Consider the following 27,075-nt stretch of genomic DNA (forward strand, 5'->3'; position numbering starts at 1 on the left):
GCCCGCTATTTCGGTAGATGTTACTTTCGAAGCTTTCAATTTTTGACATTTGACAAGTAGAAACTACGCCATTAATAAAAATGGAACGATACACGCTTTAAAAACGCATTAAAATTCACTTGAGTGAATCAAATGCAAATGATTTTGAGTGATGAGGCCCATTTCCACCTCGGTGGCTTCGTCAACAAGCAAAATTGTCGGATCTGGGGCTCGGAAAACCCAAGAGTTATTATTAAAAAGCCTCTTTATCATAAACGTGTGACTGTTTGGTGCGGTTTATGGTCCAGCGGAGTCATTGGACCGTACCTTTTCGAAAATGAGGCTGGAGCAACAGTTACGGTGAATGGATCGCTATCGAGAGATGATTAATGATTTTTCATAGCCGGAATTGGATGATATTGATCTGGACAACGTTTGCTTTCAACAAGACGGCGCTACGTGCCACACAAGCAACGAAACCATTGGTCTTTTACGATTGAATGTCAAAATAACACCTCTTATTGGAAAACCCTGTATAATAGTCTGACAGTGAAATCAAATATATTGCATTATAATAAATAACATAATTGAATGAGCATATCGAAGTCCTAATCAACCGTTTTGCATTTCGTCAGTCTGCAAATTTGTTTGTACGTTCCGTTTCCGCTTCAAGATGGTGAATGTTTTAACGGTTCCCAACAGATTCTTTTTTTAAACATGAAATCATCAAGTTTATTAGAACTTCCTTATTGACATTTTTTTGATACTATTATGATACCTACCTGACTGAAAAAAGTTTGAAAAAAAATTGTAAAATTCCTAATTTAAAATTTTTAAAAAGTAACATCAAAGATATAGTTTATGATTAAGTAGTTAGGTATATAAGTGCCTACCCACTTACAAATGTAATGATTTCGAAGGAAAATTTCAGAACTACCAGAAGGTATAAACCTGTATAATTTATAGGTTCCAATTTCGATCGCTTCCGTTTCTTTAACCCTTGGAATGCCAGGGGTAAAATAGTATTGGCTCGCCGAATGGCGGCCAGTACTATTTTCGTAATACCTTACTTGTTTTTGCCAAACATTTTATTGTCAATTGTACCGTTTTGCCAGATATATATTTTTTATTATTTATTGAGTTAGTTTATACAACATTTGAATATAAACAAGATAATATTTCATTTCGTAACTTTAAATATTTTTACAATAAACATAACATTTATTTTTAAATACATTCTCATTCTTCAGACTTTCAGGCATTTCATCATATATCGTTAGTCCTTTGTACATTAGGCAGTTCTGTGTTTTGATTTCTTCATATGTTGCGATCTAATTCTATTTACATTTTTGGTTTCGTAATTATGAACATCTCTATTAAAAACAATTTCACCCTTAAAGTATTATGGCATTTGGTTGTTGATGACTTTATAACAAAAATAACAGTATTTTTTTATTGGAATCCAATTTAGCTGCTCTCCCGTTTGATTAATGCTTGCGTATTTGCCTTTTCCCAGTATACATCTCATAGCTCTATTATGTATAACATCTAGTTTGTTCAAATTTCCTTCATTGGCCAAATATAACATAGTAGAGCAATAATCTAAATGTGGAGCGACTATTTAAAAAAAAAAAGTGGGTGTGTCAAGCCTACGCAAGACAGAAGTGAAACTTCTAGTATTCCTCTCTCTCTATTTTCATTTCATCATCTCTATTTTCTCTCTTAGGTTAGTTTGAAAATTAGAGGTTAAATAATTCAACGACGAAGCATGGATTTGCTTTTTCTAATATTTTCTTATAGATGAATGACGTTCGATTAATGTATAGTTCCAAAAATTTTCAATTTATTCACAAGTATACAATATTACATAAATAACAATATTACAATTAAAAATTACAAAGAAATTACAATGACAATTTACCAATCATGTGCCATTTTCATTGTCAATTTCATGAATATCATTTCCTAATGTCGTGATAATTGGGTTATGGTAACTAAAGTGCGAGATATATACATGAGCACTTAAATCCTTAATGAATCGTGCAAAAACTGCATCGATTGTTGTCCCGTGTCGGGAGAGAACGTTCGTGAGCGGCTCCCCCATCTCAACAAGCGCATATGGTGAGAGAGGGACAGTGAACGGTGAGCGGTGGTGGGGGTACCCGCATTTTCGTGTCGATCCTGACTCGGTTTTACTCCGTCCCAAATCCATTACGCGCCTAAAGAAGTTTCACTTCAAAAAAATTAAACTACATGATATATGTTTATAATTAAATTTATATGTAAATTTGGTGTAATATTAATTTTCTTATAATTAAATTATACATAATATGTAAATGAAATCCTCAGCACGGGAGATCCCAGTGAGGATATCATTATATCTATTTGTTACAAAAAAAAAAATAAAACACTATTATTATTATTATATAGTTTTATAAATGAGCTCTGTAGTGTTTCCATTTAGTTTATTTCTTAATCTTCTATAAGAAAATTGTCTTTTTTTATACCTTCTTTAGCACATATTCAAAATTTGTTGTGAAAGTAAGTTTTGAATCGAGTATTACACCTAGGTACTTAATTTCATTTACCTTTTCAATTTTTTCATCATCAATTGTCAATTTTAAATCTATGTTATGCGTTTTTTGTTGCCTATTTCCATATATTTTGTTTTGTTTACATTTAGTTTTAATTTGTTTAATTTAAGCCATTTCGCTATATTTTATATGTCTATGTATTTATAACGAATTTATACATTGATAGAAGAGAAATATTTTTTCTCTCTAATTTTTTTATTTTTTATTTTTTTTATTGGTTTTCAAGCTACAATCCCGTTAAACTGCAATAAAGCAGTTTGTCAACAGGATGTTAATGATCAATTACATACAAACACACATAATATTATTATCTACTATAACTATACAATTAACACACCTAAATTAATATAAACTATCTCTATTTAGTAACCATTGTTTCAGCATATATCTCAATCTATTTGTAGAATCGCAATTTTTTATATTAATGGGTAACATGTTAAGCATTTTTGGCACGTTAAATTCTAGGGTTCGCCGTCCATATTTATTATTATATTTTGGAACAAGCATTCCTTCATTCTTTGTAAACCTTGTATTATATTCATGTTTCACTTTCCTTTTATAATCAGACTCATATATATGTTGAATCAATATTTTGTACCATAATAAGGCCTGCACCGGTAATATTGTTAAATTCCGATACAACAATGATATGTTTCGTCTCTGTGAAAAAATATGTTTTTGAGCTAATAACTTAACCATAGAATTTTGTACTGATTGCAGGTGGTTTAAATTAATTTTACTAGAGTGATCTTATAAAAAATATAATATAATGACGAAATACGAAAATATTCTTGAGTTTTATAATTTTTTTTTAGCAATACTAGTGTCCTTCACAATAAAAATAAGTAATATGAAGCTTTTCTGTAAATAAATACAGTACCTACATATGATTTTTGAAAATTGGAATTATGACATGTAGTTTGGCGAAGTGCGATTTCACACATAAAATAAACATGTTTGCTAGTGACGAAACGACAGGTTGGAATAATATTAAGATATATCATTTTATTTCCAAGTGAATAAGATTATTTTAGGATTCTAGGAGCATTAAGGCGATGCCATACTTAGTAATGCAAAATCATGTGTTTTTGGTTTGAAAATTTGATCGCCTAGAAATGTTTCAGATGCTTTAATTAAATACTGCGAGTAGAATACATCTTGGCCTTTGAAATAATCGAGTATCTTTTAGATATGTCTTTTTATAAGCCCAGAAAAAAATAATGTACAAGGCCTATGAAAACTGCTTTAAAGTTCAAAATCTCCCACTTACGAACCCATTTTCGGTTATAATTTTATTGTATAATGTGGAAAATTAAGTTATTTATAAAATGATCGGAATTTTTTTTTATATTTATGCCTGAACATCCACAAAATTAAATAAAAGGCACTTTTTGGCCATGTTTTTTTCTTGCATAAATCAAAACAGGTGTTAAGCGGGAATTTAAACCTTATCGCCATCTACGTAAGGATTGTTATTGATAGCGGCTCAATTTAAAATATTACACGATGTAGTGCATCGCCTTAAGGCTTAAAATACCGTACATGACACAGGCCCTAAGTGAATATATTTTCCTCAGGGCCTCCTGTGTGGAATTATAAAAACTTATTAGTTATTAGGCAGGACTGATTCCGAAATGATACTAAAAAATGTAATTTGAAATCACGAACGCCTCTATGTATCTTTATGTATCTTTTTTATGTATCTTTTTATGTATCTTCGTTTTAACATACTTATTTTAGCTAGTCTTAAATCCTGTATTCGTCTAGGATAACTTGAAACTTGTAAATTTGACTGTCCTGAAACGGGAATCCTTCCTAGTTGGACAGTCAAAATCATAAAATGTAATCAATATTATATTATTAAAAAAAATACCTATGTATAGACATATTATATGATTTTGCCGATAATTTTAGAGTTTGTTCAAATTAGTGCCATTAGTGTTTAAATAGTGTTTTGAATGGCAGAGGAAGTCGGGGACGCCCAAGGAATACTTAACGCAATATATCTGCTCCGGAATGAAATACGGAGTCGATGTAATGTAGTTTTTTAACAGTAACCTTATAGTATACAGTAGTGAATGGTGCCAGGAGTGTTTAAATAGTGATTTTAATGGTGTAAAGTTTAAGGAGTCGAATTAAAGTAGAAATAATGTAGTCTTTTAAGGAGAAGCTTAATGCCAAATCACTATTTTGATTAATTTTTATAACGAATTGGTGTACATTATGAATACCAAAAAATATGTTTTAGATAAATTGAAGGTTTTCCTATCGTTTTGCTTGAGTAGAATACAAATAAAAAAATAAATTACTCAATAAAAAATATAAATGAAAACTACAAAAAAACATGTTCTTTCAATAGAAATGTTAACTATTTTGCTTTCTTATAAAATTACTTAGAAAATAATTTAAAACCAGTTTTGTGCTTGTAATCGAACGTTTCTAGACTCCGTTTGTCAAGCGATTTTAATGCCTATTACCCAAAGATATTAGATTCTAATATCTTTGCTATTACCTATATATATAAGGTTTACCAAGAATATACAAATCTTTGGCTTGTAATTTTAGTCATAGAACAAAGACTATCATGGGTAATAAATAATGAAAATATATTTTTCACAATTGCCACAATAACATTCCAGTTCTTTCATAACCGCAGTCCTGTCACGTGGTATGACTTGTTGCTAAGCAAGATTTATATGAATTTATTTATGTACTTGTAAATTCGGTTAGTGGTTTTATGCAAAGTGTGTTTACTAGATAATGCAATGATTCTGACATTTAAATAAGTGAATTAAGCAATTATTTGTCTAGCTAAATTAATGCTTTATTAATGTTATATTATTCTAAATACTTTTCTCGGTTATTGGTGCGTGGGTGCGTGGGTGCATGCGTGATTTGAATGTGTATTCCTGCGTAATGTGTAAAATTATATAAGTACAATATTTTGAATTGAAACCGATTAGTATAAATCATATCAGACAAGCGATAAAGAAGGTACCAAATTTATTTAATTAATTAATAATCATTCTTTGATCGAAATGTGTTTTCGTTTGTTTAAATTTTTGACAGATTTACCTGTCAGATAAACACACTTTTATTAGAAAGTTGAAGCTCGGAGAGGATACGACAACCCTGAAAACCCTGGAAATTGCATTTAACGATGGTATTTAATTCTCCTATTGATATTATTACATTTATTATTCTGCGTATACATTTCCGAGCCGAAAATCGAGCCGAGCCTCGAAAAGAACGAAGCAACAGCAAATGGCGCGAAACGCCGCTTGCGGTTGCTTCGTTCCTTTCCCATCATTCGAGTCCTAGCTCGCGTTTCGGCTTGCAAATATATACGCAGCATTAGATCTCTCTTATATGTCAACAACAAAAAATATAACAAAGAAAATTGACAATACGTACACATTTCATTTTGAAAGGCAATCAGATTCACAAATCAACTATAATATTCCGTGATTTTTCACGGGTCTGTGCAAGTCTTTTATAAGATTCATTACTCGGAAATAATTCGGTATTGGCCGGTGACCACTGAAAAGAAAATTACTAGAAATTTGGTCTATGTCAATTTGGAAGTATCTCGCCAATTTGCCAATTTAAAAAAAACCTATATGTATTAGAAGTGTCCCAGGATTTTGCTTTAACCCTACGTGTATGTATACATAAATAGTTTCTTAATAGATACAAAGTTTTTCAAGCCACCACCAATGATAATTATGATATCTAAAGCCGTGGTGACACTTTTTAAATTCTATCATTGTACTGAAATTCATATAATATATAGTAACTAAGAGTTCTTCGCGACTCGAGAAATAAGTAATAGGCATTTTATACTATGCTTTTTTTCATGTCGTTCCCCATATGGAAACTATACCAGAATCCATATGAAAAATCTTTGCTTTGCACGATCATTATTTTCATCCTTAAGAATTCATGCAGATAATTGCCAAAGAAGAAATAATATTTTGGGACGGTACTAAATCGTAAAAAAATTGAAACATCTAGAACATAATCATAGATGGCGTGGAAGCATTTGTAATATTTGCCTTTACCGCTGACGTTATGTAAAAAAAAAATATACGTGAAATTCAAAATACCGAGCAGTAATACATGTTCACAATTATAACATAATAATTTTTATCAAAGGTAATGATTTAAATTATCGATGTAATGAAAGTATTTAGTAAATATATTTTAATATAAGTGAAAAAAACTTGAAAGATGACTTCCTCAATACAGAGTATTCTTAATACAGAGTCATCTTTCAAGCCGCTTGCCTAGTGAGGCAGGTTATGATAAACCTGAACTTACAACTAGATATTTCTATTCTTCACTTATTTTCTACTGTTTATATATTATTATTTTCTATTAGTAATTTTATGTACCTACTTTCCTAATTTATAAACCAAAGGAACTGCATATTATACTTTGCATCTATCTTAGTTGAAGTTGCAAATATCTTACAATAAAGATATTTTATATTATTATAATTAGTAGTAAACACACTTTGTAGTATTTTTTATACAATATTTTAAGTATGAATCAAAATATCCTTGCAGCATTTCCACACAATATTGTTACGCAAAACAATGACAGACGACAAATGATGTCAAATAATGTACGAAAATCAGTACCAAAATAGGTATCGATTCCATATGGAAACTAGTGAAAATAAAACATCGTGTAAAACACACAAGTAAAAATTTTTGTTATTTGTTTTTGGGGTGTTATGCCGTGTTGCGCTAACTCCTTCTTTATCCAACACCCCAAAAACAAATAACTAAAATACTTTTAGCCGCGAAAATCTTAAATCATATTTTACACAAGTAAAAACTTTATTTTTGGTGTTTCTAAAGTAATGATCATCAATGTACAGGAAAACTACAGATTCACCAACGACTACGTGAAATCTCTACAAGAAAAAAAAGGGTGGATAGGAGAGAATAATAATGCATTCATTCCTACGCAAATGTAAGAGAGGTGATTGTGGGCATGACATTTAAATTATTTCAGAGATAAATTATTTATTATAATATCACGATGATTCGGGTTCCCGGGCATAAAGTGTTGCCCGGGAGCAGAGATGGAGTCGGGTTATGACATTTTTATGTGCATCTAGAATACAGAAGAATAGAAAGGCTTAAGTGTAATAAACTGTAGAGTTGAGTCGACCGAAACTAATTTGAAGCTACTTTATTGTGAATTGTTCGGAGGATTAGATGATTTTTTCTCTTTATATCATCACATATTTTTCTTTTAATGCTTCTGCTTGCTCAGATAGAATTGCACGTAGAAGGTTAAAATTTATTTTTAAAAAATCCAGCCGTAGAAAAAAGTTTTCTTAGTATTTATAGATCGTGTACATCTAGGGTTTTCCAATAAGAGGTGTTATTTTGATATTCAATCGTAAAAGAACAAAAGTTTCATTGCTTGTGTGGCACGAAACGCCGCGGCGTTACGTGCAATCATTTCTTAAAAATGCAATTACTGGAGTGGCTGGCTAAAATTAGTGGTGATTTTTTTTTACGTGTAAAAAAAGACACAGCAATAATATTCTATTAAAATTAGCGTGAAGACTAGTGAAGAATTTTATTCCTACTCCATTAAAGGCAAAAAATTGGAAAAAAAATTGACAAAAAAGGTAAACTTTGAACCAAGGCAACAGTTATAATTCATGAAAAAAAAATATTTTTTCAGTCATTTAAATAAAGCACGTATCTTAAAGAACATCTTAAGTGATTTTAAAAAATACTTTTTTTTGTAAAATAAGTACACAAACAACCTGATTTCGCACGCCTTCAAACTCGCCTAGATACAGCAGCATAGTTATGTATCATTTCTTAAAAATGCAATTACTGGAGTGGCTGGCTAAAATTGGTGATGATTTTTTTTCCGTGTACAAAAAAGACACAGCAATAATATCCTATTAAAATTAGCGTGAAGACTTGTGAAGATTTTTATTCCTACTCAATTAAAGGCAAAAAATTGGAAAAGAAAAAAAGGTAAAATTTGAACCAAGGGAACAGTTATAATTTATGAAAAAAAAAAATTTCAGTTATTTAAATAAACCACGTATCTTAAAGAATATCTTAAGTGATTTTTAAAAATGCTTTTTTGTACAACAAGTTCACAAACAACCTGATTTCGCACGCCTTCAAACTCGCCTAGATACAGCAGCATAGTTGCTGTATCATTTCTTAAAAATGCAATTACTGGAGTGGCTGGCTAAAGTTGGTGATGGTTTTTTTTCCGTGTACAAAAAGGACACAGCAATAATATCCTATTAAAATTAGCGTGAAGACTTGTGAAGATTTTTATTCCTACTCAATTAAAGGCAAAAAATTGGAAAAGAATAAAAGGTAAAATTTGAACCAAGGCAAAAGTTATAATTTTTGAAAAAAAAAATTTTCAGTTATTTAAATAAACCACGTATCTTAAAGAATATCTTAAGTGATTTTAAAAAATGCTTTTTTTGTACAAAAAATTCACAAACAACCTGATTTCGCACGCCTTTAAACTCGCCTAGATACAGCAGCATAGTTGCGCGCCCTAATTTCAGTATACCCCTGTTCTGCAACTAATTACATAATAATTGAGTTTCAGATATTAATTTAAATTGACAGTGAATAATTGTGAATAACTTAAATTTTATTCTAACGGTACGCAGAACTAAATATTACATACAGTTGATCTTTCTTTGACATATCGGAGTCAAATATTGGATTCTGAAAAAAAAAATTGACGAAAATTAAGTAAAATCATTTCTTAAAAATGGAATTACTGGAGTGGCTGGCTAAAATTGGTGGTGATTTTTTTTTTCCGTGTACAAAAAGACACAGAAATAATATCCTATTAAAATTAGCGTGAAGACTAGTGAAGAATTTTATTCCTACTCCATTAAAGGCAAAAAATTGGAAAAAAAATTGACAAAAAAAGGTAAACTTTGAACCAAGGCAACAGTTATAATTTATGAAAAAAAAAATTTTTTTCAGTCCTTTAAATAAAGCACGTATCTTATTGAATATCTCAAGTGATTTTTAAAAATACTTTTTTTGTAAAATAAGTACACAAAAAACCTGATTTCGCACGCCTTCAAACTCGCCTAGATACAGCAGCATAGTTGCGCGCCCGAACATCTCAGTTTTGTGCGTAATTACCGAGTAAGTAAGCTTCGGATGTTATTTTCAATGGTTTTTTTAATGTCAGTGCTTAATTGAGAACACATTGGTAAAAAAAAAAATCATTTCGGGAACATGCCGATCTGGGGTCAATGTCGCGCCAGCGCTCAAATTTAAGCCACTGTGCGCCGTCTTGTTGAAACTAAACGTTGTCCAGATCAATACCATCCAATTCCGGCCATAAAAATCATTAATAATCTCTCGATAGCGATCCATGCACCGTAACTGTTGCTCCAGCCTCATTTTCGAAAAAGTAAGGTCCAATGACTCCGCCGGACCATAAACCGCACCAAACAGTCACACGTTGAGGATAGAGAGGCTTTTCAACAATAACTATTGGGTTTTTTAAGCCCCAGATGCGACTATTTTGCTGGTTGACGAAGGCACCGAGGTGGAAATGGGCCTCATCACTCAAGATGATTTGCATTTGATTCACTCAAGTGAATTTTAATAATTTCAATGCGTTGTTGAAGCGTGTATCGTTTCATGTTTATAAATGGCGTAATTTTTACTTGTCAAATGTTAAAAATTGACAGCTTCAAAAGTAACATCTACCGAAATAGCGGGCTATTCAAAATAACAACTCTTATTGGAAAACCCTATACTTAATTTTTTTGTTTTATTTTGGTTTGACTAAGAATTAAACCTTCCTCCCCAGAGACTGGAGTCAACCGCGCTAACAACGGATCCAAATCCCTAATTGGTTAGGACTGACATTTATTTCGTGTATTAACTGCTGTGATGTCATCAAATTCATCATAAAAATGCGAATACGCGTGATTACCACCAAAATAGTCTATGCCCCAAGTTTCAGCTTGATCGGATATTGGTGGGTTAGTTTCCACTTCGAAGATTATTATTAATTTATTCGAGAAATTTAAATAGATGAATTTAAAATGCCTTCATAAGTATTAAACTGCTTTTAATCCCTAGGTGAACAATTAAACTTCTTCTAATGTATTCGTCCCTATGTGAATAATTAAACTTCTAATGTATTCGTCACAATTCGTGAACAATTAAATTTCTTCTAATGTAATCATCCCTAGGTGAACAATTACACTTCTTATAATATATTCGTCCCCAGGTGAACAATTAAACTTCTTCTAATGTAATCATCCCTAGGTGAACAATTAAACTTATTTTAATGTAATCAGTGAACAATTACACTTCTTATAATATATTCGTCCTCAGGTGAACAATAAAACTTCTTATAATGTAGTCATCCCTAGGTGAACAATTAAACTTCTTACAATGTTTAATTATTGCAGGAAATATTAGCGATTTCTAAACGAAAATCTGGAACAGATAAATCATAAAAGGATACGGTCACATCTAGGACGCCCTGGCAAGGCAAGGGTCCTGGGTTCGAGTCCTAGATGTGACCGTATCCTTTTCTGATTTTTCTGTTTCAGATTTTCGTTTAGAAATCGCTAATATTATCTTCAATAATTAAATATTACAACTTGAGGTATTACTCAATAAAGTTATTACAAACAATAAATATTCTTACAATGTATTCGTCCGTAGGTGAACAATTAAACTTCTTCTAAAGTAATCGTCCCTAGGTGAACAATTAAAATTCTAACAATGTATTCGTCCGTAGGTGAACAATTAAACTTCTTCTAATGTAATCGTCCCTAGGTAAACAATCAAACTTCTTCTAATGTAATCGTCCCTAGGTAAACAATCAAACTTCTTCTAATGTAATCGTCCCTAGGTAAACAATCAAACTTCTTCTAATGTAATCGTCCCTAGGTAAACAATTAAACTTCTTCTAATGTAATCGTCCCTAGGTAAACAATCAAACTTCTTCTAATGTAATCGTCCCTAGGTAAACAATTAAACTTCTTCTAATGTAATCGTCCCTAGGTAAACAATCAAACTTCTTCTAATGTAATCGTCCCTAGGTAAACAATCAAACTTCTTCTAATGTAATCGTCCCTAGGTAAACAATTAAACTTCTTCTAATGTAATCGTCCCTAGGTAAACAATCAAACTTCTTCTAATGTAATCGTCCCTAGGTAAACAATCAAACTTCTTCTAATGTAATCGTCCCTAGGTAAACAATCAAACTTCTTCTAATGTAATCGTCCCTAGGTAAACAATCAAACTTCTTCTAATGTAATCGTCCCTAGGTAAACAATTAAACTTCTTCTAATGTAATCGTCCCTAGGTAAACAATCAAACTTCTTCTAATGTAATCGTCCCTAGGTAAACAATCAAACTTCTTCTAATGTAATCGTCCCTAGGTGAACAATTAAACTTCTTACAATGTATTCGTCCATAGGTGAACAATTAAATTTCTTCTAATGTAATCATCCCTAGGAGAACAATTAAACTTCTTACAATGTATTCGTCCGTAGGTGAACAATTAAACTTCTTCTAATGTAATCGTCCCTTCGTAACTTCTTACAATGTATTCGTCCGTAGGTGAACAATTAAACTTCTTCTAATGTAATCGTCCCTTCGTAACTTCTTACAATGTATTCGTCCGTAGGTGAACAATTAAACTTCTTCTAAAGTAATCGTCCCTAGGTGAACAATTAAAATTCTTACAATGTATTCGTCCCTAGGTAAACAATCAAACTTCTTCTAATGTAATCGTCCCTAGGTGAACAATTAAACTTCTTACAATGTATTCGTCCGTAGGTGAACAATTAAATTTATTCTAATGTAATCATCCCTAGGTGAACAATTAAACTTCTTACAATGTATTCGTCCGTAGGTGAACAATTAAACTTCTTCTAATATAATCGTCCCTAGGTGAACAATTAAACTTCTTGTAATATATTCGTTCCTAGGTGAACTAAACTTCTTATGGACCCACAGAAGGTTTTTAATTCATTTTTATTTACTGTACACAGGTAACTTTTTTTTACATGATACTAAAACATATATTAATTAATATTAAATTATTACTTTGTCACTCGGGGTTCGATTCTCAACAATGTCATTTTTTTAATTTAATAAAAAAAAACTTATTTTAATACAATGTAAATATTAATGTTTCAAAAAAAAAATCGTCCCGTGATTTTGCACTCGTTTTTTTAGTAGTTATCTTTTAATGAATCTGGAGGTGCTAAAGTAAAGTTTTTTACAATTTATTCATTCGAAATAATATACAGTATATTTGTGGCAATTTCTAGAGTGGAAGATACTCTTAGTATCGCCTTCGGAATCGTACGTTCCTTGGAATGAAATTTGGTGACCAGATGATGAGCCATGTACTTCCCGACCTTTCTCTTTTCTCTATAACTCCCCCCTCTCTACCTTCAGTCCCACAGCATACCCCGATTGGGGGTGCCATAGTTTCACGTGCTCCAGATTGGTAGCAATTGGGACTCTTTTGCAGTACTCAAATAAATCAAATATCTATATATATGACATGTATTGTAAACATTTTGAATTTAAAAATAGCCGTCATGGGACGTCTGGCTGATGTGAAACATCGAAATTGATTTTTATTGATGGAAGTTAAAATGAAAATAAACAAGTCTTTGTATTTTTATTAAAGCAAGTGAAAATGAAAGTAAACTAGTCTTTATATTTTTGATACTAAAACAATCATTTTATTACATATTATTAAAATATACACAAATAAATATATTACAAGTTAAAAATTCATCGTCTAGAACAGATCCATTGCCAATTAAGTAAGAATGGAAGTAATATACCATATCGAGATTTGATGGACGTGATGAAAGAGTCGACGAGTCACAAGGCTGTGCATTAGCGTCGTCCCATCTTGCCACGCTTGCTACGTAAGACTCGGTTTTACACTCGGTTTAAAAATGTTCGCACGAGGGCAATTTCGAATGATTTAGTGGGTATTTATATAATCTTTGAGATTTATCAAAGATATTATAATACTTTGGTATTTATTAATTCATCTCATGCTGTACCTAAATATTTAATACGAATTTGTAAATTGATTTCCCGATCGATTAGACCACATGACGTACAAACAGCGTACAAACCTGGACCGTCCATCAACCGACCGACGCGCGACGGAATATTTGCATAGCGATACAATGGCATACCGCCGATAGCTTAGTTGTACCCTCACCCTCTCTCTCTCAAGCGATGCATGTAACAGAAAGAGAGACCTCTATCGAGCTCTCGGCGGCAGGATCACAGCGAGCCGACAAAATTACTCAATTTACAATTATCTTCGGCTAAATGCGATGGAAGATGTGGCGCCAATTATTATTTTCGAATATCCGTACGGTAGGGTGGGCCGCCAAACATTTTTTTTTGGATACGTCAGGTGTCTTAAAAGTTAGGCATTCGTATACGAATTAACTAAGGACGGGTTGTTTCACAGAATTTAAAAAATTCATTAAATTTCAACTTTAATTATCAAGTTCAGTGATATTTCTATTCAATTCCTGTTATTATAGCTCAATGGACCAGTTGCTTCATAGAATTTGAAGTAATAACAGAACTTTCACAGAACTCGAAAATTAACTTAGAAAACTGTTGAAATGTTCCAATTCTGTTGAAATAATTTGTGTTTTCAGAATTATACTTTTTGGTTTGAAGCCCTATAATTCCGTTCAATAATTTCACAGATTCAATAATACTACATTTCGCCAAGAAAGTCTAAAAAATCATTAATTGGATTTTTTAATTCATTACCTACGCAGGTACTTTGACGACACTGCTTTAAAAATGGATTCCAGTAGATTCAAATACATATATTTGTCTTCGAATCTGACAGATTAACAATGGACAGGAGAAATGACGTATTATATATTTTTTTCTTTCACATATTTCTATTTCTTTCAAATTGATATTTTTTTATTTTACCTTGTTTTAAAAAACGGTTTTTTTCTTATGTTTATACATTTCATAAATAAATTTATTCCATACATTTTTATCGAAAGTTAACTATTAATAATTTATGTTTTTTAAAACTGTGTTAAAATAGGGCAATTGTCAATCAATCTATAAAAATTAAAATGTAATTGTTCGTTTGTTCAAAATCTTTAATCTCCGAAATTTTGTCACCGATTGATTCGAAATTTTGACACAACTTTGCCTTCGAATACGAGTATGTTTGTGTATGTCACCTGTAAAAACAGCGCCATCTGTTGGACGTAAAAGCAAAACGCGCTATTGTTTCTCTATCTGGGAGGGTACAGCTAGTTAAAAATAAATAAAAAAGCTAAGAAAAATGAAGGTACGTCATTTCTCTTGTCCATTGAAGTTTGTTTTAAAATCGCTTATACTCGGTGTTACCATAGTAAAGAAAAAAAAATTCGTTCGATTTTGTACAATTTCCATCTTGAAAGACTATATCTATAATTATGGCCCACACTAACGGACGGTTCTTACTTAAAATAATTATGAAATCGTGTTTGTATTGTGTACGTGTGCACTGTGCATTATGCCAGCAATCACGCTTCAAGTCAGTGAATTCGCGAAGTAGGTAGGCACCTATCTGCCTAATTATACCTACAGATATACTTTTCAAAATTTATTATCATTACGCAAACATGCAGTAGATACGTATATATGTATGCACTAGTATTTACGCTTTTTTAAAGGTAGGTACCTACCCATCTCGTTGTTTCTCTTCAGGAGTGGGCAGAGACGATAGCCTGCTATAGAAATCTATAAACAAACAATTCAACTGTTTTACCTGCCTTAACTCCTCAGGACGCTTCCATATTTTGACAGATGGTCGGATTAATTCAGCTTTGAAATAAAATCCAAATAACTGGAATATTTCCGAACGTATACAAAAACAAAAAACTGCTTGTAAAAGGTGCTAAAATAAGCTTTCAATTTGTTTAATTATAAAAAAACATGTACTTTTTTATATATTTAAATTTTGGATGCGAACATGAAAACAAATTAAAATGGCTCATCTTACGTTTTTTTAAACTAAAATTATGAAAAAATATGTAGAAAAACACACCCATTTTTTTAGACAAATGTAATACAAACTTTACTGTCGCCTCAATTTTTGTCGTTTCATATAAAATTTTTAAAATAATCGAAGAAACTATACCAATACAAAAAAATACCATTTAGAATTGAAACAGAGTGAAACATGGCCTATGTCATATTTTGGGATGCTGTGTGGAGGGTCTTTTTAAATGAAATGATGGGGAGAGAAATTTTTGGGAAAGTAAAAGTTATGCGGGTCAGGTAGGAATATAGGGATCAAAGTGTGGAGAGATCAAAGGGTCTCCTAAAACCAGCCTTTCCCGAGCTAGAACGCCACTTAGCTGATGGGCAGTCGAATCTTGAATACACCTCACCCGGTGAACCCGGGCACCCCTGCTAAATCACCAAACGTATCGAACCACTTGGCCTATGGCAGAGATGTTGGTTATCCAATAGGACTTTTGTGAATGAAAACCACTGATAGATCCGTTGATCTCTCCCTCCTCTTGTTAGTAATTTAATATTTTGTAATCGAACGAAATCAAAACCAAACCAGTTTTAATCAAACGACACCCATTAAAATTATTCAATTAACTTTTTTTTAATTAGGCAAGACATTTTGAATACAAGTTATTCGCTTCTCCGCCGAGATTGTGTGTCGAGGGGCTATTCAAGTTATGATGAATGGAGTCAATTTGGTGTAAATAGGGACCTCACATCGAGAAATACACCCATTGGGACCCCAGTGAAAACTCAATGTAGCCTTGATGGTACGTTTTTGCAGGGCCGGATTGAACACCAAAAAAATTCACGATTTTTTAAAAAACGTTCCAATAATGAATTGTTTGTCTTAAAGAGTAAAAGTAATTAAATTTATGTTATTAAATAACTAGTAGTTCAATTAGCAGTAGACCTCGCTTAAAAAAATATGTTTTTTTTATTTAAAAAAAAAAATATTATTTTAAATCTATTCAAAATTTCCTCTAAAATCATAAGATTTGTAATTAGGAACTTAAATGTCTACCGACTTAGACTACCCATCAGGCCTCTGGTATATTAACCTCTACATTACTGAACGTATCCAGAAAACTAAAACATAACTGTTTTTGAAAGGTGATTTTGAAATATGCTTTCAAATTTTTATTATTATTTATAAAACATGTAATTTTATAAATAATTGAATTTTGAAGTCAAACATAAAAAGTTTAAAAAATGACTCAGCTTTTTTCTTTTATTATGTGAATACCGCACATTAGTCCCAACTACTCCCAACCATCTGGAGCCAGTGTCATCCCCAATTAGAGTATGTTGAGGCTGATGTTAGTGGGTAAGGGAAGGAGATGGGGAAGAGGTAAAGAGAGATTGGAGAGTACCTGGATATTCAGATCTGGTCACCAAAAACGGCTAAAGCCATTTGAACCAACGTTTCATTTCTGAATGGTGGTTTTACACCAGGGCAATACTGTAAGTATCTTCCACTCTGGAACGTGCTGCAAGTTGACTACATATTATTTTTAAATAATAAATTGTAAAATAACATAAATTAATCACATAAAATTTACTCGCGCACGCCGCGATTTGAACCCGCGACCTTGTTAGTCTGAAACTTGCTAGTCGAGAGTCATAATCCTGAACTAAAATTACTATTAACGAAAAAACACACATTTTATTGTGAATTATAAACATTACTTTTACCTCGTTTTTTGTCGTTTCATATAAAAATAATTAGTAAAAAAATCACAAAATTTCATAATATTTTCTGAAATTGTCGCAACTTTTGGTTTCATAGAGCTGTGCATTTAAAGTATTATGTGGTTAAGGCGATGCACTACGTCGTGTAATATTTTAAATTGAGCCGCTATCGATAACAACCCTTACGTAGATGGCGATAAGGTTTAAATTCCCGCTTAATTCCGCCTGTTTTGATTTATGCAAGAAAAAAACATGGTCAAAAAGTGCCTTTTATTTTATTTTGTGGATGTTCGGGCATAAATTTTTTTTTTCGATCATTTTATGAATAACTTAATTTTCCAAATTATACAATAAAATCATAACCAAAAATGGGTTCGTAAATGGGAGATTTTGAACTTTAATGCAGTTTTCATAGGCCTTTACGTTATTTTTTTTTGGGCTTATAAAAACTTATCTAAAAAATACTCGATTATTTCAAAGATCAAGATGTATTCTACTTGCAGTATTTAATTAAAGCATCTGAAACATTTCTAGGGGACCAAATTTTCAAACCAAAAACACATTACTTTGCATTACTACGTATGGCATCGCCTTAATGAAAAAAAACACATATTTTATTATGTATTATAAACATTACTTTAACCTCATTTTTTGTCTTTTCTAATAAAAAAAAATCACAAAGTTCCATAAATTTTTCTCAAATTGTCGAAACATTTGGTTGTGCAATTAAATTATTGTGTGGTAAACTTCTATATTTTTATGTAAAGCTTGGTATTTTTTCTTTCTAAAATCGTTTAGTTCGTATTTTCAACTATGACGGTTTGATATTTATTAATTGGTTCATTTATAAATTAGGATTATGGCCATTGAAAATTTCGTGTCCATTGAGTTGCCGCCCATCGGCAGAGTCCCAATAGTTCGCCGTGCCAGTTCGCCTCTGCCTCTGAGACCTCTCGGTAGTGCTTGGGTATCAATGGGACCTCAGAATGAGGAATTTTATTGTACATCGTTAAGAGGGACAAGTCTCAGCTTTTCTGATGTATTTTAGTTATTCATATTTGCTCGTCGCTCGTGATAAATTAAGACAGTTACTACATTGGCACTTGTAAATGGTGGGTATGGTATTGTAGGTTATATGAAAAATCACGGGATAGTGTAATTGCAGGAATTGTATTCATAAAAAATGTTTGGCCCAGGATGAAAAAGCCTTGCCTTTCAAAAAAAGAATATTATCTTTCGAATATTAGTAAACTTGAAAAAATACTGTCTTTCCAATATTTTAATCATTTGAATAAAACAAATACGCATTTCGAATAAATAATTATTAAGGCGATGCCATACGTAGTGATGCAAAATCATGTGTTTTTGGTTTGAAAATTTGGTCGCCTAGAAATGTTTCAGATGCTTTAATTAAATACTGCGAGTAGAATACATCTTGGGCTTTGAAATAATCGAGTATTTTTTAAATAAGTCTTTTTATAAGCCCAGAAAAAAATAATGTATAAGGCCTATGAAAACTGCTTTAAAGTTCAAAATCTCATACTTACGAACCCATTTTCGGTTATGATTTTATTGTATAATGTGGCAAATTAAGTTATTTATAAAATGATCGAAAAAAATTTAATATTTATGCCTGAACATCCACAAAATAAAATAAAAGGCACTTTTTAGCGATGTTTTTTTCTTGCATAAATCAAAACAGGCGGATGGTGTTAAACGGGAATTTAAACCGTATCGCCATCTACGTAAGGGTTGTTATTGATAGCGACTCAATTAAAAATATAACACGACGTAGTGCATCGCCTTAATTCATAAAATAATTTTAGTACCTACCTTAGTACATATTTCCTATAAGTAGTTCAAATTTTGAAAATTAAAAGTTCATTGGACTTTTACGCATTAGGCGGGAATATTTCACATTATGTACTTACCCAATAGCAAGAAAAGATCAAATAACGTCAAAGATACTTGGAAATGAGGCGGAAAATACCATATAGTTAGGTAGTAGGTACAAAGGAAGTTCATATTTATTAATTGATTTGGTATTTCCAATGACAACCTTTCCTCTAACTTTGTGCGTAACCAAACATTGGGGTTTTCTGTATCTTATTCCAAGGTTTACTTTTCCGGTAAACTTAAATCATAAAAACTTTTAAATGTTTAAATTTTAAACTCGATTAACGTTTTCTATTTTGTCTCTATCCGAATATAAACGATAATTAGGTGTAAGCAGGATAAAATACATCACTGACATTCTTAGAGACATCACAATAATTAATTAAATTTAATAAATTAACTTAATTTAAGTATGTGATAAATCTCTACCTATATTATATATATATTAGATATATCTCTATAAATCTACACCTTATATTTTTTTTAAAACATGTAGGCCTCCACTGAAGATGTAAACTGCTAGGAGTGTGTTGTGGGCGTGTTCCTGTGCTAGCCAATTGAGCTCAATCTTTTCCCTCTTCTGGTGAAATTGATTAAAAATATTCAAATGCAGAAAATCTATCATGAGCTGAACATCAATCTAATTGACCTGTCTTGGGCCTAGGAGTTGAAATTTACTATGCCAACTCTGGCCACATGAGTTTTCTTTCAAATCGGTATAGATTATAGGTTGTAGGTTGTAGACATTGGATGACGGCCACCGTGGTCGAGGAGTAACGCTCTCGACCAGCAAGCCGAAGGTCGCGGGTTCAAATACCGACGTGCGCAAGTAAATTTTATTTGATTAATTTGTATTATTTCACAATTCATTCATTTAAAATAATAAACAGGGTGTTAAGGAAAGTACTTCAATAACTTTAACCATTGATTCCTGACCTTATTTGGAGTAAAAAATATTCACAAAATTTTGGTCTTCGGTGACTATATTATGTTTTTTTTATTTTTTTTATATTCTTCCACATGTCGACTCTGGTCACTGGTGAATGTCAGGAATCACTGGATAAAGTAAGTCATGTACGTCTCTTAACACCGTGTATTGTATACTTGTGTAAAATACTTTCATTATCACCCTGGTGTAAGACCACCATTCAGAATTGAAACGTTGCTTTAAATGGCTTTAGCCATGTTTGGGGACCAGAACTTAATAACCAGGTTCTCCCCAATCTTCCTCTTTCCCTCCTCACAACCTTCAGCCTCACGACATGCCCCAATTAGGAATGCCGTAGTCTCACTGTCTCCAGGCGGTTGGGAGAAGTTGGGACTCTTGCGCGGTATACATATTACACAAAATTGATGTAACGCTACAAAAATTACCGAATCCGGTCTACACGCACTGCTTATCGCGTTCTTATCAGTGGCGGCTCGTGACTTTAGAGTGTGATAGAGTGCTAAGTTTGAAAAATTTTGACTTTATTGATGTTGTTGAGTCCAAAAAATTTTTGTAATTTTTTTTCTATAATTTGATTTTTTTTTTGAAAAAAAAACCGAATTTTCAGAAAAAAGAAGACGTTTTTAGCTACAAAAACATTATAATCCCATTTTTTGTAATATTCTCACTCTAGTACACCTAAAAGTCACGAGCTGCCACAACTTCGAGATATCAGTACGCAATAACGCTTCTAATTGTATAGCTCTATGGTTGTAGGTAATTTAGGTATACACTATTTACGGATATCGTAAATATAATGTTACACAAATTATTAATGACGTGGTAAGTTAACAGAGTTAAATAGGAATGAGGGTGTACCTCCGAAGATGATCATTATTTATTTAAATTCAATAAGTAGGCTTTATCGTGAACCCAATCAACGTTCAGAGGGCGTCTTTGGAATTATTTCGTTCAATTCTCCGGATTGTCGTGTTCATTAGTGAATTCTTCAAATTCTTCACTTTTCAGGCAGTAGGAGCTTCTGGCTTGTTGACATAATGGGACATAATATGGACTTAATCAACAATTTAAACCCATTTTCGTAATTTTATTGTCAATTAGGACGGGCGCTCGTGGCGAAAGAACATTTGTATAATGCATAATGGTTGGTCTTTGGATTTTTCGGAATGTTCCCCTTCATTATGGGATGACAAGAATTGTTAATGCGTTGATAATAATTGGAATCAAGTTGTTAAATTGTTGTGGGTTTAGATTTTGGATTAAGATGTCTACTATTTTTTTTAAAAACAAACTTCAAAAAGGTCTTTCACGAATCGAGCCGAGTAACCGCCCAATACCTACTGATTTAAAAAAATCTTTTCAGTAAAAAAAAAAAAACTGTTTTTTCTTTTAATTTAATTTGAAGGTTATACCCATCAATGTAATATATCATTTAAGAAGAAGATAATACTAATAAATCTAAACGTAATATGAAATAGAACAAAACACGGTAAAATAAAAAGATAACGCTCACAACTAGCAATCGAACTCAGGATCTCTTGTCTTTCTTTCAGAATTAACAATATCATCTTGCAACTAATTTTTGGTAGCTATCTTTTTGAATGATTACAAAGTTCTAGAGAATTGGTTTGTAAACTAGAAAGTGTCTTGGATAAACGTATCAGATTTTTATTTATACAAGTAAAATAGTTTATTTATTTATTTTTATTTAAGTACATAAAACAGGCATGGTGCCCAAAAATTTACATACATGGATGTTTAAATACATGGTAACAACAAAAATAGTAACAAAATGAATAATCTAAATATGCAGAAGTAAATAACAAATAAGAATGGGTAAAAGGTAAATACAAATATGTTAATAAACGATTTGTTATTGTCACACCTGTACTCAGGGCCGCCGACAGCTAATCTGGGCCCCAAGTCTAGTAGACTATACCGGGCCCCCTCCCCACAACTTACCGGGGGGGGGGGGGGGGGGGTGAGATAACAATTAATAAGTTCATGCTTACCTGCTACTGCTAGGAATACTACTTCATTACCTTTTCTTATACCATTATACCAATCATTCGAATTTAGCATAATTATTCAATGGAAATGTTTAAAAAGTTATGGTGAATACTCAAAATAAAATACTTGTGTTTCTTGTTTGTGTGTATTTACATATTCTTCGTTAATCAAGATATCTTGAGGCTAAATTAAATTATTGTATTTGAAAGACAGAAAACAGGTAACAAAAATAAATAATCAATTTTCAAAACCAATGGAAAATAAATTAGGAGTACCGCAGTCGATCCTTGGACCCCTATTGTTCATACTCTATAAGTCTATATTAATGACATGGTGAAAATATTTTCAAAATGCAAAGTACGACTATTTGCCGATGATACACTTATATACTTAATTGGAGATAACTATAAAGAACTAATAAATATTTTGAATAATGAACTAGATGATGTATCAAGATGGCTAAAAATAAATAAGCTTAAATTATAGTAAAAACTCCACAAACTATAAAAAAATAATATAGGCAAATAAAAATTGTCATCTAAAATTTTGCTTTTCTACTTTTTCTGTTTGCAAAGCTAGTTATAACATCATCAAAATCCAAGTTTCTGGCCAGACCATTTTCTAAAGATAACATTCCCAAACTTGTTAAACGTTCTTGACCCATTGTGGAACGCAAAAAGTTTTTCACTCTAGACAACAAACTAAAAGATCTTTCTGCTTCCGCAACTGTTACAGGCAGAGTACAGAAAATTCGAATGGCAATTACTACATTAGGGAAGAGATTTGACAGTTTTTGGTTTGAAAGAGTATTTAGTAACTGCAGTGGATTTAAATGTTCTGAAAAGTTTCCTGGTTGAATAGTTTTTAAGTGTTCAATTTCCAAAAGCGTTTCTTCTTCAGATACATCAGTTTTATAGAGATCACACCAGTTTTTCACCCTTTCTTTTAGTTCTTCTTGAGTCATACTTGGGTATTGCCAAAGAAACTTAAACAATTCATTAATATTGTTGACAGCTTTGTATCTTCGGGTCAAGTTTCCAATGACACTGTCAAACAACACATAAAAAACATTAATTTTAAAGTTCTCTTCTGGGCAATCAATCTGTTTTTCATGACTTTTATCAGCCAAAACTTTTGTCTTTTTTCTTTTTTTTTGGGAGTTCTTGTGAAATTCCAATATTTTCAGCTACAAGTTTACACTCTTCTAATATTCTAGTCCACTTAGAACGAAGGGTAGATAGGTTTTCAACTAAGTGTTGCAAATTGACAACTTCCAAGTCCAGAGTTGCTTGTTTCGCTTGCAAAACTACACTCCAGGAGTTTATTTCAGACAACACTTTAAACCATGTCGTAGACATTCATATACTGTTCAATGCCCTTAATTTCGGCGAAAGTTTGAGGAGTGAGATAAAGCTCTTTAATCTTACTAAGAGCAACTTTCAGTCCAGGAATATGAGCAGCAAAAGGCCGCACGCTATCAACTCTTGCAGACCATCTTGTTTTAGAATGAGAATGAAGCGAACACCCAATGTTTTCTTGGAGAATTTCCCACCTTTGTGGACTTGAACTGAATACATTGTAGCACTTTTGGACGATTCCAAAGAACGTGATAGCCTCTACACAAGATTGAGCCGCCTCTTCTCCGCATAAGTTGAGACTATGCGCAGCACATGGCGAATATAATGCTAGAGGGTTATCAGCTAAGATTCTGCTCTGCACACCTTTGTATATCCCACTCATATTAGACGCATTGTCGTATCCTTGTCCCCTGCAGTTCTTAAGTAGAATATCGTGCTCTTTAAGTGTAGACTGTATTAAATCTGCGATTGCTTCTCCTGTCTTCTTACTGCAGTCGACAAACTTGAAAAACCTCTCGTTAATTTTGTGAACGTTTTCTTCTCCTTCAAGGTAACGAGTAACATATCGGAAAATAAACACGGTTTGTTCAATATGTGCCGAGTCAGGAGTTGAGTCAACTATGACAGAGAAGTATTTTGCCTCATTGATTTCCTTTACAATTGTCTGGACAACTTTGTTTGCACAGCTCAAAATAAACTCATTTTGAATTTCCATTGAAAGGTAATGAACTTGGAGTCGTTTTTTTTCTGCCTGCGATTGTTGTACTTTTGTCAAATGATCGTGCAAAATAGAATCGTAGTGGGCGATAAGCTCTAATATTCCTAGAAAGTTTCCATTTCTAGGGTCACCAACCAAATTTGAGTCTCCTCTTAAAGGCAGCCCTCTTTCGCCCAGAAATAAAATTACATGCAGAATCTTTTTTAAAATAGCGGGCAGCTTCTTTTTCAATAGCTTCTGTGAGGTGAGTTTTTACATCTGGTTTGTTCTTAAGTAAGCTATTTTCTAAGTTTCGCCACTGAATGTAGCATGATTTGTGATTTGCACTTTTTTTGTGGGGGTTCAGTTTGTCATGAACCCTCTTCCAAGAGTATTTATCTCCACTATATCCCTCAGGGCATGCCAATACAGATCTCATTGCCAATGGCAACTTACTAAATAAACGGCATGGAAAGCAATACAAAGCATTTTTAATTTCACTCCAAGCCAACCAATCTCTTTTTACTTGTTCCCCATTTGCTCGGGCCAGTTATTGTTGCATAGTATTTGGTTCGAGTTGTTTCCCACCCGCGTTCCGCGCCTTTTACCTACATGAGTCAGTTGTTAAAGTATCGCGCCGCCCGCAAGGTTCAACCGACCGCTTCCGCATAACCTATCTTGAGTTATTAAAACCACCGCGCCGCGCTATAAACGGCAAATGTTATACCGCAAAGAACGCCGTGAAAAGTGCATAAAAATAGCAATCTATAACGCATTGAACCATTTCGCAAATCCAATATCACTATTCCTTTCCTTGACCTCCTCCAATACTAACAATTACCCCGCCGGTGATTACCGCAGTGCAAAGTGGAAAGGTGCCGACAGCTTGGAGATATTGGTAAGTCGATCAAACAATATCACAAAATACCGCAATTACAGTCCATTCACGCCGCAACACCATTCTTTAATGTGCAATATAAAGCTGAGGGACGGAAATAGTTCCCATCAAAGTCAGTAGGAAAACAGATTGGGAGTTTAAAAAATGTGCCATTGAGAATAGCTTCATTCACATCTTGTATTTGAAAATTCAAATTTTCGTTTACGCCAATATCATACAATAGAGGCGAAGGCTTGTCGTTGTCAGGGTTTTGTGAGATATTCAGTTCAAATTCATCTACATCAGATTTATCAATAATTAAATTTTCATGGCAAGAAGATGGGAGAGTTTCGTCTGAAACACAACTGAGTATGTTATCAGGCTCCAGCTGGGCGTTAGAATTTGTAAACGATTGGCTTGTGCTAGAACTAGAACAGGAAGAACTTTTAATAAAAAAACTATCACATGTTTTCTGACCTCTTCTTGACAACGTTTCTCGTTTCTCCATCTCCTTTCTTTTCAAGGCCCTTGACTTGTGCTGATAGCGATAGCTCATTGTTAGTGTTATATGAATGAGTCGCTTCGTTCTTCACTTAAAACTTCACACTGACACAACGCCACAACGATCACTTTACTTCAAACAGTTCAAACGAAACACTACTTAACCTGACTAAACCATAAAACCATACCAAACTCAGCGCGCAGCGATTCCGCTATGACTGTCGCCGACGGATTGCCGACGCGACGGTCTGCCGATCGGGTCGGTAGGGCCCGGGGGTGAGTATGAGCGGGGGCGCGGCGGGCGGCTGGATCGCCCCTCCCACAGCGGGCCGGCCGGCATGGCGTGCTTGTAGCTTGAGCTGTGAGTGGCACGCTCTGAGAGCGTGTTCACACACATGCGTGGGATGACGTAATTCAGCATATCGTTCGCCATATATTCCAATTTGGAATGTACGGCGAACGTTATGCCGAAATACGCTATCCCTCGCATATTATAGCTGTGTGCTGTGTGTGAACACGCTCTGACAGTTGGGCCTACGGAGCGTGCGGGCCTGGGCGCCCGGCCCACGTCCGTTCCTAGTGTCATTGGCATTTTTTAGTAAAATATCCGGGCCCCGTCCCGGGCCCCCCTTAGGCCCGGGCCCCAAGTTTCGGACTTGGCTAACGTGCCCTCTCGGCGGCCCTGCAGCCTGTACTGGTGAGACACTGATTAGGTAGGTACAATGTTGCTTCTCTTTAAATAAAGGGATTCATCACAATATCAGCTTAATTCGATTAAAGGTAATAAATAAGTTTTTTTGAAGTGTTTAAATTGGTCATTAAAAATGTCTATTTCATTATAAGAGCCATGTATAATGTTATAATTTCTTAATGTTCGCGGTACAGGGGAAAAATATCCTGTATTTGTGTGGTAGGCTTTAATATAGAAAATGTCTTTCATCCTCCTTGTTGATTTTCTTGATGGTATATTGATGTTAATTTGGGATAAAATGTTTGGTGTATCAACTGATGCATGTATAATTTTGTGTAGGAGCAGTACGTCAGAAAGTTTACGTCTGACCGTCAGTGAGTGTAGTTTATAGTGCAAAATTCGGTCATTATATGTTCCAAATTGACCAGATAAACCTTCACGATAAGCAATTACACGGGTTAGTTTCCTTTGTATGGATTCAATCCTATAATTATGAATCTCATAATTGGGAGACCAAATTGAAAGATAATATTGTTATTTCTGAATTGAAAGTATGATTTCGAAAAATATGACAGACAAGACGGACTGAGCCACAGCAATGCATGGCGGCGTGATTTTTTTTACCATATAAATAAAAACCGGAAATGTTTAGCCGAGACCACAGACATAGGAATTAATAGACGAGAAGATAATGGCGAGGGGTAAAATCAACTGTTGAAGAACGAAGGGAGTGAAGCTGACTGTGATTC

The sequence above is a fragment of the Hesperophylax consimilis genome, chromosome 10 (assembly GCF_061612785.1).
Source record: "Hesperophylax consimilis isolate HC1 chromosome 10, BYU_Hcon_1.0, whole genome shotgun sequence".
In the NCBI taxonomy this organism is placed as follows: Eukaryota; Metazoa; Arthropoda; class Insecta; order Trichoptera; family Limnephilidae; genus Hesperophylax; species Hesperophylax consimilis.